The following is a 13,385-nucleotide window of genomic DNA, read 5'->3' on the forward strand; positions in this document are numbered from 1 at the left end:
CTTCCAGTCAGAATCCAGGGTTTTCTGTTAGTCTTAACTCGGGAGAGGAGTTGGTGGCTGATATGTCTAACTCGGCTCCTAAGTGCAAGCTCAAATCTTGATGTAGGAGCAGCCTTGGAGGTAGCATCAGCCGGTAAGTCACAGAAGTAAGGCCTATTCAGGAAGGGAGCTGGACCAGGTGGAGACCGGGCAGTGTGGATGGCTCAGCAGTTAAGGGCACTTGCTGCTCTTCCAGAGGACCCAGGATTGGTTCCCAATATCAATGTGATAGCTTATGACTATCTGTAACTCCAGCTCCAGGGGATCGGAAACCCTCATCTGACCTCTGAGGGAACCAAGTGCCTGGGGTCAGTTATGAGGCTCAAAGGGGGATGGAGACGTTTAAGAAAGAGATAGGAAAACACACGGCTTTGGAAACCCTAACAACTGTGTTGATTCAGTCCTGCATGGGCCAATTTGTTAAAATTTTTTGCTGCTAAATCTCAGACTCCCACAAGGAAGGAGAGAGTGTGGACAAATCACCCACGATGATTAAAATGGTGCACACCTTTCGATGTGGTACAACTTGAACCCATGAAGAACTGAGTTTACACTTTTCATTTCTTTTGAGATAGAAATTTTTCTACGTAGCCTTCCAGCTTGGCTTTGAACTCTCAATCCTCCTGCCTCAGCCTTCTGGGTGCTGGAGTTGCATGATCCACACATCTGGATAACTGAACATCTGCTGCAGCAGAATGTTTAAACATGGTGTACCGCAGAGCAGCAAAAGACAGTTCCAGCATAGGGTAACGTTCTCCAGGGTAGCTAAGGCTGTCGACTTCACACACCCTGGGGGCTGAGCTAGATTTAAAAAGAGAAAAATCGATAAAAAGATAGCATCATTCTTCTGTGGCGAGATGCTGCTTAAAACATACCAGCTCAAGGATGTTTTGAGGTCACATGGGGAATCTGGGCTGTTGTCTGGAAGTTGGTTGAAATAATGATGGGAAGACCATTGATGGAGGAAAAAGAAAAGTAAGAAGATAGTATGTGTGCTCATTGTATTCATGCAAATGGGAAAAGCTGCAGGAGAGTAGGCAGCTTCGACAAAAGAAGCTATTTCTTATAGATCTAGAGGCAGGAAATTTGAACTTAGGAAAGGCACTGTGACGGGGTTATGGGGAGGCCTGCTCTTAGCTATATGCTCACACTGGGGAGAGGAGGGAGGGGGAGAGGGAGACAGCTTGCTCAAACACACACAACGCCCCTGTGCCTTTTTTTTGTAGACAGGAACTCATTATGTTGCTCTGGCTGGCCTGTAACTCACTACGTAGGCCAGGTTGTTCCTGGAATGCACAGAGATCCGCCTGCCTCTCCTTCCCGAGTGCTGGGATTAAAGGCATGCGCTGCCACGTTCAGCTCCACTCTATTTGTAACCAAGACATTAATCCCAGCTTTAAGACCCTATCTTACGACAAAATGATGCAAGGATTGATCAGAGGTGGAGACAAGATGAAGCAGGGTCAACCTCTCTTCAAGTGTGGGGAAGTAGTACCATTGCGGGGCCACATGGGGGCAGAGGTCAGATCCTGACTGGCATTAACCAGCTGTATTTATGGACCAGGTCGGTTAACTTTCTAAAGACCGGCTTCTTTGTTTGTAAGATGAAAGGTGTACCAGACGGAGTTATACCCTCAACACATACGAGATCAGCGGTTCTTGACCTTAAAACACATATTTCCGATGGTCTTAGGAACTGAGACATGGCTCAGTAGCAAAAATACAGTTATGCAGTAGCAACGAAAATAAATTTATGGCTGAGGGTTCCTAAGACTATTGAAAACACATGTGTTCTGATGGTGCTGACCCATGGGTTGAAAACTCTTGTCCTAGCTGTGTTAGGGAACTGTGACTTTCTTCTACACTGGGGACAGATCCATAGCCTTCGATGATGTGTCTGGGGATGTACCACCATGCTGCTCATGACTTGGGAAACATCTGTACCGCAGGCCACCGATCCTCCGCTAGAGAAGCCTGCTGCTCCTGCCTCAGCTGCCTCCCACTCCAGTCTCTACCTCTGTGCCTGGGGTGAGACTGGGACCCTCACCTCCTTTATTCCTGTCTGAGCATAGTCTAGATCCTGCTCCCTTTTGGTTAGCCTGAGCTTACAGGCCATGCTTTCCATCAGACCTCAGAGGCTGCATCTTTCTCAAACTCAAGTTAAAGACTTTCTCCTTCATCACTTTTTAAAAGTCAGGAGGTGACATTTCCTAGATGAGGGAAAACTGGCTCCTATCCTGTGGCCTCGCAGGCAGCCGCACCATCCGGACCATCTCTAGATGGCATTAGCTTTCCTTAGTTTTTCTCTTTGTTCTTTTTAAACCACAAGCATCTTAGCCGATGCGGTGCTTCTTTTACCCTGTGAGAACGGGGACTGTAATTCTGTTCTGCTTCCCCTCAAAGACTGCCTGCAGCAGCTCTCTCTGCATCCCCTCGACTTGTTCTTTGTCCATCTTGAAACTCATTTAAAAGCAGACAGGCTCCTGTTCACAATCTCTTTATCTAGCTGTGATTTCAATTCTCTCTTCGCAATCTCCTGTTTCACCTTTTCCAGTAGCGTAGCAACAAGGCTTTGAGCCAGGGCAGCAGAAGCAAAACAGCAGCGGAAAGAGCGCATCTGTTCTGGTGGTCCCTTGGCATTGCACCTGTGTCTCTAGAAGACGCAAAGCAGTGGTTATTCTGACCTAGAACAAACAAGGACCAAATAATAAAATGTTACCTTTCTACCTACAAACTTCCCATCTTTAAAATGTCATTTCATTGTGGTTCTTTTCTGGCTTGTGGGTTACAGTTATTTATTAATAAGCCACCCCCAAACGGTACTTTATTCTTTCCATTTTGCTGAAGAGCCCCGAGCCATCTTTATTTTAAAACATCTTCAAGGCCAGCCAATGACCCATTCATTTTGAATGATGATCGGTGAATTGAAATTACAAAATGATTATGACGTTGTCACTTTAAATATGGGCTTTAGAATTTAAAAACTTCCTTTTCTGCGTTCAGACACTTGGGTAGTCTTCACAAACGAAACTGATGTCTTTGAGTTTTAGCACAGTCCTCTTTAGATGGGCATCAGGACTGACAAAATGCCACATGTGAAAAGGTTTGAAGAGAGTCCCCGGCAGGAAGTCCCTACAGGTTCCTTCTGATTGGACTGAAGCAGTTAATTTTGAGTTAATTCACAGAAAGTTAATTTTTATAGACTTATTTGTAAAATTATGACAACAAAAGGCAAATTTGTTAATTGGGTTAATTTTGCATATAAAGTGTGAATTCAAGGCTAATTTTTTCAGTTTTTATAACAGTTTCTTAACAAAGCTCATTTTTCAGTTGCTAGAACTTTTTTTTTTTTTTTCAAGACAGGGTTTCTCTGAGTAGCCCTTACTATCCTGGAACTTGCTCAAACTCAGAGATCTGCCTCCCTCTGCCTCCCGAATGCTGGGATTAAAGGCATGTGCGCCCACCACTCAGCTCTCTTTCTTTTTAAGATTTATTATCTTTTGTGTGTTTGAGTGTTTTGCCTGCATGTATGTCTGTGTACCACATGCATGCTTGGTGCCCGAGGAAGTGGTAAACTTCCAGGTGGGTGCTGGGACTTGAACTCAGGTCCTCTGCAAGAGCAACAAGTGCTCTTAGTCACTAAGTCAATTTTCCAGCCCCCACTTAAAAATTTTAAATTTAAATTATTATTTTATATGTTTGAGTACTTCTGCATGTATGTCTGTGCAGAGGCCAGAAGAGGGCACCAGATCCCAGGGAACTGGGAGATGGTTATGAGCTGCCATGTGGGTGCTGAGAATCAACATAGGTTCTTCTGGAAGAACAGCCAGTGCTCCTAACCACGGAGCCATCTCTGCCACTTTCAGAGGTTATAATTTATGAACATTACTGTTGAACTATTTGCCTGAGAACTATTCCATCAACGTGTACTTTGTTGTAACCAATTGTGGTTGGAATGTCAAATGACTGCTTGTTATCATCACATGACATTGCCCCTGACCACATGACATTACCCCTGACTAAGGAACTCATTCCACAAAGCCCCAAGTAAAACAGGAACCCTAAAATAATAATAGCTAACTGACTTGTGGGCCAACTAGTATTCAAATAGCTTTAAGGGTCACCTGCGTATGGATGGCATCCCACACAGTGGGTGAGGTGTCCTGCTTCAATTAACAACCCAAACTCTGCCTTGCTGACATGCCTACAGGCCAATCTGATCTAGACAATTCTTTTTTTTTTTTTTTTTTTCAAGACAGGATTTCTCTGTGGTTTTGGAACCTGTCCTGGAACTAGCTCTTGTAGACCAGGCTGGTCTCGAACTCACAGAGATCCACCTGCCTCTGCTTCCCAAGTGCTGGGATTAAAGGCGTGCGCCACCACCACCTGGCTAGACAATTCTTTAGTTCAGCAGTCTCTCCTCTCAGAACTGTAGACCGTGTCCAATGAACAGTTAAAGCTACGAACCAGGGGGAGAATATGATGAGGGGTTCTTGAGAAGGACTTTGGGTTTCCTCCACTTGTAGAAACTTGGTTCAACCGAAAGGGCTTTGAACAGAAGAGTTCCCTGTCCTGTGAACAGTTAAAGGGTTCTCCTGGTTTCTTGGAGGAGCCAAGGATGGGCATAGGCAGCCAGTCAGGTGGTTGAAGAAAAGCTGGCTAGAGACAGCTGTGCTAGGGAGAAGTGGTCAGGCTATGGGGCATTGCAAGCCGTGCCAAAAAAGCCTGCTGCGGGCAGTGGTCAGGGCTCATGAGGTAGTGTTGGTGAGGTCCAACCTCCAGGGCTAGGAATGGAGGAAGGCTATAAGGAGAGAGACCAGGAGGTTTAGAATTTGAAGAGTCATAGGCACATAAGACACACTCAATTCGCAGGATAGAGTCCATTAAGCAGGGAGATGTGGCAGGTATACAGGCACCCCCGGCACACATGGTACACACATGCAGGGCAGCACACAGCTGCGCGGGCAAAGACACTCCCATCTGACCTCAAGGCCATATTTCTGGAGAATCACGGGAAAGCAGCATTCTATCAGGAACTGTTATGAACAAATCAAATCTCCATTTACTTCTGGGTTCCCTAGATGTCTGGTGTCGGTCATTTTTCAGAAGCCCAGCAATAGCCACTGTTACCCATTTAGGAGACCCATAGCAGTGCCATGATGTCTGAAAATGGCCCTGCCTGCCTTTGTCAGCATCTGGTGTCTTAGGTACCTCATCAACCTTTGTTGATGATGGTCGGTGGGTTCTCAAAGTTTTTGTTATGATTAGATTTTGAATTAATTTCAAGTTTATTATAACAATAAAACCAAAATTGCTCCCCACCTTGGAAAGCAGAGTTATGATTCAGATGAATAACCCCCAAAGAAATCCAAAGTGGCTCCCTTCCTTTCCTGGTTTTCTGAGATTTTGAGTCACTATATACAAGGCATCAGAAGCTTACTAACACCAGGCTACTGACTGCCCCATGCTTCCAGTGGATCAGCAAACACATAGTTTTTAAGTTCTCTCATGGGCTCTGGGCTTCTCCTTTCCCTCACTGCAGAAGACACAGGATTTAATGCCTGCCCCCCATCTTTCCCTGGTTTTTCAGGATAAATGCTGAGAAGGAGCTGGCAGCGATGGATTTCTACACTCACCCAAGGCGTGTTATTAAAAGTAAATGTATTTCCCTCGCCAGGTTTTGGACTAATGTAGCAATAAATTGAATGAAGATGACTCAGACAGTCTACATAATGAGAAACCAGCCAACACGGAACTAGAGAGCTTCTGCATTTTCTCAGGGGAAGAACAGTAAGGAACTCAGTAAGTCTTGATGTTGGTTTTCAACGCATGAATCCAGGGGAAGTGGCAATACCACCTTCGGGGTCAAGCCACCCTGTGTTCTTGGCTTGCAGTCTCTCTCATTGCCATTTCCTGGTTTGGGGGTCAACACCCTCATGTGAAAGCTGAGATTCCTGGGTACCCATGGAGGTTAGAGAGAAAGCAAAGAGCTCCTGTGGCACCCCGGGGAGAAACGGGGTTCTTGAGGAGGGTCATGATGCTAATCCTTCACTTGCAGAGATGGCTTCACTCTTACTAGGTCGAAGACACCGGCCCATCGCTTGCTGAGTTGGTTTCATTCCTTATCTATTCTGTCTCATAGTCTCTCCAGGGATCAATAGCATCCGAATCAGGGTTTCAAGGACCAACTGAAAGGTACCTGCTGAGTCGGCAGAAATGGATTAAAAACACTCAGGGCCTTTCCCCTGTCATCCTTCCACTTGTTTCTCTCTTCCACTTCCTTCCCTTCAAGGTCAGCTTTTAGAGCAAAGGGACAGACCGGAAACTGTCCAGTGCAGACAATAAGTCGATACCACTGACACTGTCACAGGACACAAAAGGATGGGATAAAATTCAATTACAGGAGACGTCAGGTGACTATCTCCAATGCTTCTAATGCTGACGGAAAGGAACTTCCTCCAGCGGTGCTCTGGAAAATGATGAACTGAAAGAGAATGGATGTGAGTGTGTTTTGAACCTGGTGGGACCCGGGGTGATAGCTGTTGCGTGTACTGGCACCGCAGCGTGGGTGGAGCTGTGAGTCACCAGGCAGGAGTGGTCACTGCCACTCAAAAATCAGTGCGAAAGCTGACCCAGCTGTCAAACTGGGAGCCGGACCACGCTTCTGAAGTGCCAGTACACGCAACAGCTATCACCTGGGGAGCACGTTCAAGGGCTGGGTCTGGATTACTGGGTTGGAGGGTAGGGGAGCTGGGGCTAACAGACTACCAGGTCGCGCCTTGACTCCCAGACCAAATTTTGAGTAGCAGGGACCTACACAGTTAAAACAACTAGACTATGGTGACATTAAACACACGTGTGATCGTTAAATGACAGAGCAACCATGATAGGCTGCCAGCTAGCTGTGGCTACCGACCTTCTTTCTATTCCGACCTCCAAGCTAGGATTGTCTCCTTCACCTCCGTGGGTGGTGCTGACGGAAGTCTGATTGTCCGTTTTCCAAGGAGGCAAACTCTTAAGACAGAGCAACTATGGCGTTGCGACCCTTTGAATCGTGCAGGAAGGAGGAGGAGACCCTCACGGGTGGGTACCAGGGGCTGCCGTCACATTTTAGTTACCAGCGGTGTCATCAGGTAATGTGTGGACTTGTAGAGGCTTCAGCTACTGGGGACCAAACCCGGTACAAAGCACAAAGGGTATGAGACAGTAACTCCTGAAAAGCAGCGCAGAAAGGCCAGTGTAGAGGAGCCCAGCCAGAAAGATGTCCCTCCCTATGTTCCCTAAGGAGAAATGACAGTCCAAATGCGCACAGCGTGTTCTCGGTGGGTCCAGGAAAAGCATCTTCAAGTTTTATGAGAACATTCCGGCACTTCGGCTGATATTAAAAATTTATTGCTCAACTCCTCACTCAACTCAGAGTATTCTTTTAGAAATGGAACTAGCTAGATACCAACTCATCCTTCCTGGGCATCCGCCAGTCTGGAGCCCTTGCAATCAATGCCCTTAGTCCTTGTCCTGAGCTTGTCTCTGGCTCCTGGGGGTGGGCACTCATTGGTCACGTGAGTCACGCTTTGGTCACGTGATTTCACTTGCGGCAGGACACTGGGAAGTTCTTTACAAAGGTCGACTGTGGGGTAAGTTCTTGGTCCCTTCTTCCTTCTTGGTGTCTCAATGAAGCTGCCAGTCCTGTGACTGTAGTTTCAACTAGTCACAGCAGGACTGGGTGAAGATAGTGGCCTTCAGGTTAATAAGATCAGGTGACGCAAGGAGGGGAGGTCCACTGCCTGCCTGCCTGTCTGTCTGCCCCCCCCTACATCCTCCCTTACAGCCCACAAGCTCCAAGGCTCATAGCATTCTTGAAGCATGTAGTTCTGTCTCTATGTATGAAACAGGTGGAGCCTCTGGTTTCTATTGATTTTTTAAAATTGTGTTTTTATGTGTATAGTGTGCATGTGTTTGTGTTCACACACACATGTGTAAGTGTGTGTCCATGCATGTGGAGGCCAGGGGCACACCAGTTGTCTTCCTCCATCACGCTCAACCTGTACTCGTTTGAGACAGGGTTTCTCCCTGAACCTGAAGCTCGCACGTTTGGCTAGGCTCGCTCTCCTAACTTTAGGGATCCTTCAGATTTTCTCACACGGTGGAAGGTGAAAGGCAAGGAGTCAGCTGACTTCATCACCAGGTCATTTTATAAAGGAATGAATCCATTGATAATGCAAACATTTCCGAAGGGCCCATCCGCCAACAGTACTGCAGAGAGATTAAGTTCCCAATATTTGAATTATGGGAACACCATTCTGACCCGAAAGCCTCTACAGAGGTTCCCATCTCAAATACTCCCGAAATACATCCCAAAGACTTCCCCGAGCCAATCTGTACTCCAAAATAAGGAAGGCATTCACTTTGAATTGAAGATGCACCCTTCAATCCTAAAGTCAAAGGCGGGCAACACCATGCCATTGCTAGTGATGCTGGGGTCAGAGTGTGGGTCCCGACAGGCCTAACAATATTATGGTCATGTGGATGAATCTGAGTGACTGTTTCCTGCAGTTACTCCAACTCTGGCTGTGATGGGGTAGATGAGGCCACAGCTGTGGCTAAGAGGGTGAAGAAGTAAGGCCTTCTGCACTTGTCACTGGCCTGGATTCCGGCTGCTGCCTTACCACATGAGTGATCACTTTAATAACCAGACGAACACTGAGACGGTAATGAGCATATCGTGGCTTTCCAAATGAAAAGCCGTGATGTAATGCATTTCCCCTTGAGAACGTTAATTTGAAAATCAAATCCTAGTTAAGTTAAATGGAGTTAAGTACAAGGAGCATTGAGAAGTCAGTAGCAAAGGCTTTTCCATGGACGCAAGCGATCTCCATAGCCCATAATTTATTTCCTAGGAACCCAGGGATGGTTGGCGAGAGATCTGGTGCAAACAAATGCTTTCAAGTGATTATAAAATGCACCCAAATAGAAAGAGATGAGAATATTTTAAGTAGGGATGTTGATAATCGGCAAGATTATCTGAAGAGGGCAGACCAGAATTGGGGTTTCAATATGATTGGAGACCTGGGGAGGAGGGGGGGACTTTTCAAAGGCCCTGACATCTGCCCTTGCTGATGCTCTCTGTCCTCCTCATGCCCACTCTGTACCACTGGCTTGGTAACAGACTCGGTTTGCCTACCTGTCATCCTCTACTTCAAAGCCTTGATCTTAGAATATAGGGACTCTGTGACACCCGCGGCACCCCCACATCTGCGTCTCCGCCACTGCTGCTCCCCATCCCTTCTTGGCCACCTAAATGAGTTCACCTACTGTTGTGGCTGACACGTTCAGTGTCGTGGTACAAGACGTAGGGTGACCTCACAGATAGGGACTCTGGGTTTCATGCAGCACTCCCACATCTGCGTCCCCCCCCCCCAGCTGCTCGGACTCACAGGTTATACTGCATCTTGCATGGCTTCCTGCAGCACAACACGGAAAACTCATCAGCCATAACAGTAGGTGAACACATTCAGATGGCCAAGAAGGGATGGGAGGTACCTCGGGGAGAGGGCTTGAGCCTCTAGGACATGCGTTTTATCTTAGGGACATGGTTTCACCTGAGTTTTCAGCATCTAAACCCAGAAAAGGAGTTTTCAGGATTTTGAGTCAAAAACTCTCTTTAGAATATTTTGGCAAAAGCATTTAGGGTGTCGATAACTTCTGTTTAAGCTAAAAGCAACGAATTTCACTCAGGTGCGTTGATCATGAGACATACTTTGGTGGCCCCGTGGGATGCTGAGGTGAGAGCAGGCACCCACTGTCAGCCAGCCCTAGATGTATCAGGCTCATCAAAGATAATGAAGGAAGCGGAAGGGCTTTGTTCCCATAGTCTGCTGGGACTCTCACCTCTTTGGGGAACACAGAAGATAAAATTACATTTCCTGCCACTTGGGGTCAGTGTTGTGTTCCTGATTACTGCTGGCTGGCTTCGTTTTTATTTTTATACTGTAAAAAATGTGAATTCAGGACTGGGTGGGAATACCTGTATTGGGATCACAGTCAGGAGCTTGAGTGAGTCTGATGCTCCTCTCCCCAGTGGCTAGCTGAGAACTCACTTGGTGGCCAATCCATTATCACTCCCTTGAACACCTTCTGGACCTTTTCTTCCTCGTAAATGTCTCAGGGACGTGACCAGCAGGTTCAGTTTAGTGTGCACACATTTGGGACTGAGCATCCCTATAAAGGAGATGGACCGTGTCACTCTTCCCCTTCCTACCCCCCCAAGTGATTCCTCCTCATCATGAGCAGCAAAAGATACGGAGACTTTAAGTTATAGCTAATTATTTTATGTAGGAGAAGATAAAAACAGGGGTTACTATCCTTAGCTGCACAGCAGAGTCTCCTGGGGAAACTGAGGAAAATCTTCCCACTCGGGGCCTTAGCGAGCAAAGCGATGAGAGCAGGGTCCTCAGACGTGAGCTCTTCTTAGACTTTTGACTTTGAGCTGAGCCGGCTTGAGAGCAAGTGGTGTCAAACAAGCACTCGAACTGCCGGAGTCTTCAATCCAGAATGATTCCAGACGGAGTGCAGGCTGAAATAAGCCAGCAATCGAAGGAGGTGTATTCTAGTTCCATCTCTTCTGGTGATCAGCATGACTCTGAACAAGACACACCACTGTTCAGGGTTCCTTCCCCGTTAATGCTACGAAGGCCAAAGGTCATGGAATATAACACTTACTGACAATGGATATTTATTATTACATTTACTTCCATGACCACAGTAGTAAGTTTCATTGTATTTGTGGAGCTTGAGCACCATCATCTTAAGCTGTTGTTGCTGTTTTTTAAATCTTACTTGTTTGAACATATTGCCTGAATTTGCATATGTGCTGTGTGTGTGTGTGTGTGTGTGTGCGCGCGCACGTGTGCACGCATGTGTGACAACTCCCTATCTTGTGCTCAAGTCCAGGCTGATACTTAAACAAAAACACAATTCTTCTTAAGTGCAAAGTCATCAGGACATTGACTGTTCTCTGAAGGCTACATGATTGTCCCTAAAGGAAGTTGAAGGTCAGGTGAGGCCAACATTGAGCGATGGTCCTTCAAAGGTTTCTGCTTGGTGAGTTGAATCCAGATAGTTGACTGTCAGTATAATGATACAGGTGTCCTTTTTGGCCAAAGCCTACTATCGTGAAGTTTAGGACAAGGGAAGTCAGCAGAGGATTTGAGGCTTCCTTATAGACTGGTCCCTCCTTTCTATAGATTGACTTTGTCAGGGATGAAGCTCTGCAGCAATTCCTTCTCTTCCAGCCAAGGGCTTGAAGTCTTGATAACCCAGGGACAGCAGTGAGCTGCTGAGTCAGAGCTTCTGTGACACCCTCCGTTGGGTCTTGAAGACAAGCAGGCAACAGGAGGACTTCGTGATGAGCATTTGAAAAGCAGCGTGGCTTCAGAGATGAGATGGTAACAAGTTAGGGGATGTAATGACCCAGGACTTGGTAGGAAGTGAGATGCTGTTGAGATGTGGGGATACTGTTGGTGATGTGATCACAGAAGATGAGGGCCTAGATAATGAGCTACATGAATAAAATATGACTCTCCGTAGTAATAGATTATTTAAGGGAAGGTCTCTACACAAGAGAGCTTCGAGGTACAGGATATGGAGGTGACCTGGGGATGCCTAGGATATGCCCTAATTTTTAGCCTAACAGCAGGAATCCTCAGAAAATGTGGCTGGAATCCCAAGTCCCCGTGTCATCCACCCATAACCACTTTGGCCAAGGAGGACGTATCCCCAGTTACAGAGATGCAGTGTACTCTACCTGTCCACCCCAGCCCCAGGGCTAGAACTGAGTTCTGGTCAGCAAAGGTCATTAGATCAATCATCAGATGGATTTAGGGTATCCTGAGTTGGCAACATGAGCATTGTGAGAAGTTAAGGGGTCTGCCTCAGTCAGTGCAATTTCTAAATAAAAAACAATTTCTAAAAAAATAATAAGATAAAGTAAATAATAAAATACTTGATTGGGGCTCTTGGCTATTGTGACGAAGGTGTCAATTCCTAGACAACCAGACTGTGGCTGCGAAGACATGAAGTTGGAAGGAAGGGAGAAGAGCCATGCTGTCTATCCCTCAATTCCAGCAGGACCATGTGTTTAATGTCAAAATAAACGTACAATCCATGAAGCCACTGCTTGCAGGCTTCTCTTACTCTGTGTTCCACAGCCATGAAGATCAGTTTCTTGTTCGGGATTTTGGAGAGCTACAGAGAGGGAAGGAATGTCAGAGGCCCTTTCAATCCTCCATGACTCAGTGTGACAAGACTTAGAACCACAACAGCCAGTTATTTTGCCCCAGGTAACACAGTTGGGTGCAAAAGCTGGCACTTAGTGTGGCTTGTTTCTTGGCAGTCTCCCTCCCTCCCCCTCATCCCCCCTCTTTCTGTCTCAAAAGGCTTTATTTCTACTTGGTCCAAGACCTGAGAGGGGCTCCAGGGCGTTACAAAGCTGCCTAGTGGCTTCTTGAGAGGTTCAAGTGAAGGTCCTGAGGTGGGCTGGTGTAGAGCAGAGGCAGGAGACCCTTGGAACGAGAGGCCTCCTAGTCATGTTTGAGAGTGAGCCCCTCAAAGAGGTACTCGCCCAGAGACGCCTGGGGCCCAGTCAGCCTGTGAAGGCTGATCAGGTGGTTGCCCATCTTCTTGATGACTTTCACCTCCTCATTCAGGAAGTGGTTTTCTAGGAAGTCACAGAGATGAGGAACTGTGTGAGCAGAACCCAGGGAATGAAGATCCAAGAGGGCCTGGTTCAAGTTCTTCTCCAAGGCCAAGGAAGCTTCCATGGCCTCCTGGGTTTTACCCCATTCATCTTGAGATGGCTTCTACACATCCTGAAAGAGTGCACGGCCTCCGCGATCGTTCTGCAGCTTGAGGAGATGCTTGGCGCCTTCGGGCTTCTCCTCAGCCAATTCACAGAAGTGGCCTACACCCTCCAGAGCCACGTCATTCCAACTAAAATAGCAGCCCAGACAGAGGCAGATGTAGGAGGCCCGCAGGTGGTTCCAGGCAGCCTCCACTTCGGTGGAATAACTCTGACGAACCTGGGAGGTCATAGCTGAGATGCAGTTTGAAGCTAACCGCAGAGAGACGGTGCTGGCTCTCCTAGGAGCTGAAGGCGGGGAGAAGATGGTCCCAGAGGCTGCAACTGGAGAGAATGAAGAGTGGCTGGAAGCTAACAGTTTATTCCATCCAACACTGTTGAATCAAGACACAGATCTACACAGATCTCTGAAGGCTGCGTTTTTGGCAGCTTTTCTTATCTTAAATTATCCCAACTACCTTTTGCCTCTGGGCTTTTATCCTTCTCTATT

The 13,385-nt window shown here is 47.0% G+C and overlaps 1 pseudogene; it reads right to left on the bottom strand.

Annotated features, from left to right (window-relative positions):
- Window positions 1-12,617: 12,617 nt before the first annotated feature.
- LOC130862298 (ferritin light chain-like) lies at window positions 12,618-13,127 on the bottom strand (annotated as a pseudogene).
- Window positions 13,128-13,385: the final 258 nt, after the last annotated feature.

This window comes from Chionomys nivalis, chromosome 19, assembly GCF_950005125.1.
Source record: "Chionomys nivalis chromosome 19, mChiNiv1.1, whole genome shotgun sequence".
Lineage (NCBI taxonomy): Eukaryota > Metazoa > Chordata > Mammalia > Rodentia > Cricetidae > Chionomys > Chionomys nivalis.